Below are 5,437 nucleotides of genomic sequence, written 5' to 3' on the forward strand. Positions count from 1 at the left end.
TCTAATTTTTGATAAGGTAAAGTGTCAAAAGATTTCAGTGTATGTTCTTTCATTTTGATCCAACTCTTGAAAATAAGGCATTGGCCAATGGGTGTTCCCAAGGCAGATCATCTTTATTTTTTATTAGCTAGTTTCTCACTTGACCTTACCTCTAAATTACATGTTCTCAGATTTCCACCATGAGCTCAGAAAACAATGTTTTGCTGATTCTTCAAAATATGCTGGATTGGTGTCTTGTGAGCTTACCATCACTCCTTCTTAGTACTGTCAAATGTTGTTGGTTTGGGTGAAATGAACAAAATAATTGGCTCGAAATTATAGGGTTTTGTTGCATAATAACTGTAGACACTTCCTTTTCACATTTCTATCTCATTTTCAGTTCCAGAAAAAGAGAAAATGAGCTGCATCAGAAGAAATAATCAGAGCATCACATCCAAGTTCATTCTCCTGGGACTCCCCATCAAGCCAGAGGACCAAGACATGTACTCTGCCCTGTTTCTAGTAATCTACCTGACCATGGTGCTGGGGAACCTGCTCATCATCCTGCTCATCAGGCTGGACTCTCACCTCCACACCCCCATGTACTTCTTCCTCAGCCACTTGGCCTTCACAGACATCTCTTTCTCATCATTCACAGCTCCAAAGATGCTCATGAATATGCTGACACACAGTCAGTCTATCTCAAACCCTGGATATGTGTCTCAGGTGTATTTTTCCTATGTTTTGGAGATCTTGACAGCTTCCTCATCACCTTTATGCCATACAACAGGTATGTGGCCATCTGTCACCCTCTGCACTACACCACTATCATGAATCAGAGCCTCTGTGTCCTTCTAGTAGTTGTGCCCTGGGTCTTGTCCTTTGTCAGTGCCCTTGTGCACACCCTCCTGCTTGCCTGCCTCTCTTTCTGTGGGAACAAAACTTTGCCCCACTTCATCTGTGACCTCTCTCCACTTCTTAAGCTCTCTAGCTCAGACACCACTGTCAACAACCTGGTTATCTCCACTGTGGGAGTGGTGACCATAACTGTGCCATTTATGTTCAGATTAGTCTCTTATGGCCATATTGGAGCCACCACCTTAATAAATCCTTATCAAGGGAATCTGAAAAGCCTTGTCCACGTGTGGTTCTCACCTCCCTGTGGTTTCTCTGTTCTATGGAGCCATTATTGGGTTATATTTTTCCCTTCCTTCAGTAACACTGATGATAAGGAAATCATTGTGTCAGTGATGTACACTGTGGTCACACCCATGCTGAATCCATTTATCTACAGTCTGAGGAATCTGGATATGAAAGGAGCACTGAGGGGTATTCTCAGAAAGAGAGTGTGCTAAAATGATGGCATGATCTTTCCTACTGGTTGACATAGACCCCTCACTCCCACCCAATTTTCTTTCCTTTTCTGAATTCCTGCAGTTGGTGTCTCTTGAGATTTCTTTATGCAGCCTGTATTTTTCAACTAGGGTAGTTTTCTTCTTGTATAATTGCTGTAAGTATTCAAATTCTTGGGGAAAGTTTCTCTAAACATATCTGTGCCTTTTCCCTTTGCTTGGCGTTTGTGTTTTAAGGACATTTAAAATTCTAATATGATCCAGGTGTTTGCTTCTTTTTCTTAGAAAGTTTATAGCCTCCTATAACAAAGACTTCTATCTTTCTCGTGTTAGCAAAAAGTGTCCTTTGGGAGGACCACTGTTTTATTTTTTATTTACTTTTATAATAAGTTTGAAAACTGAAGCATAGTTTTTCTTCATATTTTCATATTTTTATTTTGTTTTATGTGTTTGAGTGCTTTGCCTGCCTGTATATAAGTACATGACACACAGGCCTGGTCAGAAGAGAAATTGGGTGTCCTGGAATTGGAATTACAGATGGTTATGAGCCACCATGTGGGGACTTGAAATTCAACTTGGTCTCTGAAAGAGCAGATAGTGCTTTTTTTGGGGGGGGGGGGGGGGTTTTTTGGTTTTTTCGAGACAGGGTTTCTCTGTGGTTTTGGAGCCTGTCCTGGAACTAGCTCTTGTAGACCAGGCTGGTCTCAAACTCACAGAGATCCACCTGCCTCTGCCTCCCAAGTACTGGGATTAAAGGCATGCGCCACCATCACCTGTTTAACTGCTGATTCATCTCTATATCTACTGCTATTTTTAATTCCTCTATTACTTATCAAATTTTATTTTTCATTTTCATTTTAATTATTTTCAATTAACACATAAAACAGTATCCATTTTCAGGATTCCAATTGATGTTTTTATAAATGCATACAATTTTGGATACTTGAATCAGAGGAAGTGCAGTTCCTCAAACAACTTTCACTTTTAAGGTGAAAATACTCAAAATACTCTCCCATATTATCACTGTCTTTATCACACTATTTAGCAATAGAACATAGGAACATATTTGTTCTGTGACTACGATTCATTGACCAACATTTCCTTATTCCTCTGCCTTCTGTTCTCAGTTGCAATTTCCCTGGTAATGCCCTACTAAATCCTTTCATTATAGTCTAAGGATTAGGGAAATGCACAACCTGATGTTCCTCAAAATTGATTAGACTTGTCACAAAGGAGTTGATAAAACGGCCGAGGTAAGGTTCCAGACAGAATTAGTGAAAACTTGATTAGAGCCTGATTGTGCCATCAAGTTACAGAAAGCATGAGAGTATCAAGCATAGAGACATATCAAAGGACTTCTACCTGGTGGCCAGATTCAGTCACTAGGTGTATATGCCGAACAAAGCTGGGCCGGATGCAGAAGTCACGACAACCTGGGTGGGGTTTAAGTAGGACTTGAGTATGATTTTGTTTAGCTATATTTTATTATCCAGTAATGGAAGCATGCTTCTGTGCTCAACCACAATAATGTAGTTGTCTCTTTCAATCAAAAATGTTAAAACATTTTTCTTCAGTTCTTTAGAAATCACCTCTATTCAAGACAACGGCCCTCAAAGTCACTATTGTCAGAAGATTCTGTGTCAGACTTTTCCATATCTATCACTTTATCTAGTTCTAGAAGCTTCTATAATACAGGATATTAAAGCTGGGAGGTTTCTAACTAGCTCCTTTCTACTAAGCTAGCTACATGTGGTAGAAATGGAATTCAAACTACTGTGTATATAAAATCAAACCCTGAGTTAAGAATGCTTTCAAAATTCCCAATTACACATTTACCCAGAATTTTACTTTATTCTTTATAAATAATATTAATGGAACCTAGAAATAAAATAACAGAGTGGAACATGCAGTAATATATTTACATTTATAGATGGTATTATATTTTCCCACAATATCCTGTTCGTATTTGTAACTGGTGACCACACTTTTAATAACACATTGAGTAGAATATTCATTTAACAAGCTCAAGACTTAAGAGTATTCAGAAGCTAACAAAACTTACAATACTGTCCAGGAATGGGAAGAAAGGTATATATGAACATTCTTTAGCCAACATTTTCAATAAGTCTAAAACTATTCTAAATACAGTCTACAACTTCTGAGAAGATATTGACACTCTAAGCTTCTCAATGCATGCTCATTTATATTTTCTACCCATTACTCAGCATTTGGCAATTCAGTAATTTGTGTGGAACAATCTTTGTACATTGCAAATAAGTATTACTTTCATTAGTTAATAAAGAACTGACTGACCTATAGCTAAGTAAAAAGAGATTAGGTGTGAGAGCCAGAGTAGGAGACTAAGAACAGGAGCAGCGTCTGAGAAGACACAAGCAGATGCAGGGAGAAGCAAGATGAAAGTGCCATGTTGAAAAAAGGTACTGCCCTGTGGAAGAGGGTAGATAAGGAATATGGGTTAATTTAAAACATAGGAGTTAACTAATAACCAGCCTAAGCTATCAGATCAGCATTTATAATTAATAATAAGCCTCTTCGAATTTATTTTGGAGGTGGTAGTCCTGACAAAATTCCCACCTGCAAATAATCTTAAGTTTTTGCAAGTGTAGTGAACCAGAAATGTATCTCGTTGTGCTTTACTTTAAATCTCCATGTTTAGTAATGAAGAAAACATATTAACCAATGTTTATTTCTTACAAGTACATCGCTAGTGACTAAAACTCTCTGAACTGTAATTTCCTAATTATCAGAGATGGCTGGCTACCCACCGGTGTCCTGATGTCAGCTTGCCCTAGGTAGCATCTTTTCTAATAGGAGAGTAGTGTGGAAGTGCAATGACCCATTGTGAAGAAGATGTTATTTCCTAACCAGAAATTTTGTTTATTTTATATTTTAAGAGTCAGGATTATGCTGCATAACCCTGGAAAACTTGTTTCTTATTATGTAGCCAAGACTGGTCTTGAACTTTGGATAATTCTCCTTCTGGGCCTTCTAAGTGCTGGGATCACAGGATTTTGCATCCATGTCTGGCTATTTTCAGAACTTAAAGAAAGTACTGATTGTACAGTATCAATTTATACACTTCTCTGAAGAAAATTTTGCCAGACTCCTGAATTTTCAAGTAAATAAAGCTATGGAGAGTCCATAACTGGCACAAGCACCCTCATAATAGCCCATCTTTCTACCAATTTTATTTATATGACACTCGTGGTCATGGCCTTTTGTAATACTGTTGTACTTTTTCTCACTTCTCTCATAATACACAATTATTTTCTGCAGTTAAAATGAAAAATTGTCTTCAAAGCTACAGAGAAACCTTGTCTCAAAAAAATGAAAAATTGATAAAAATATCAGACTAGACAGTAAAAGGTGTATTATATTCTTTGTTTGGTTAGTTGGTTTAGAGAAAGGGTCTCATTATGCTGCCATGATTGAACAGGAACTCACTGCCTCTGAGTCCTGGGAATAAATGTGCACTACCATGCCAAGAATATATTCTTAATACTACAATTTTATTGTTTTCCTAACACATATAAATAAAAAATTGGCTTTTGTTGTTCATTACTACACTGTAGATAAATTTTACAAAATCTGAAAATTTACTTAGTTCATTTCATAAATCACATATGGCACCATTATTTGAAGACTATTATTTTGAAGACTATAGTTTTTCTACTATATTAATATCTAAGCTTAAGTTACACATCTAATTTAAGCTTGATTTTATTAGCTTAAAATTATTAATTCATCAATTTATAATTAAAGGTCTTAATTTTAATAGGATATTTCTAGAAAATCACCTTGAAAGTGTCACTCATCCTGTCATTCGGTTTTCTAGTTGAAAGGAAGGGATGTGAGATCAGAACAACTGAGGAGAGACAGTTGAGTAGAATTTTTGCAGCAGGAGCATATCACTATGAAGACATGGCTGGCAAGGAAATCACTACCCAATCAGGATGGCCTTAGACATATAGAGAACTGCTCCCTGAGTGCTAGAATTAAAGAAATTGAACCATCACACCCTGTTCAAGGTGTGCACCAATATACAGAACTTGCTGTGGGGCAGAGGCACCGGCAGGAAGGCCTAG

At 37.3% G+C, this 5,437-nt stretch overlaps 1 pseudogene; it reads left to right on the forward strand.

The window, feature by feature from the left end:
- The first annotated feature begins 396 nt into the window (after positions 1–396).
- On the forward strand, positions 397–1,334 carry LOC130864492 (olfactory receptor 50-like; annotated as a pseudogene).
- The last annotated feature ends 4,103 nt before the right edge of the window (positions 1,335–5,437 follow it).

The sequence above is a fragment of the Chionomys nivalis genome, chromosome 22, assembly GCF_950005125.1.
Source record: "Chionomys nivalis chromosome 22, mChiNiv1.1, whole genome shotgun sequence".
In the NCBI taxonomy this organism is placed as follows: domain Eukaryota; kingdom Metazoa; phylum Chordata; class Mammalia; order Rodentia; family Cricetidae; genus Chionomys; species Chionomys nivalis.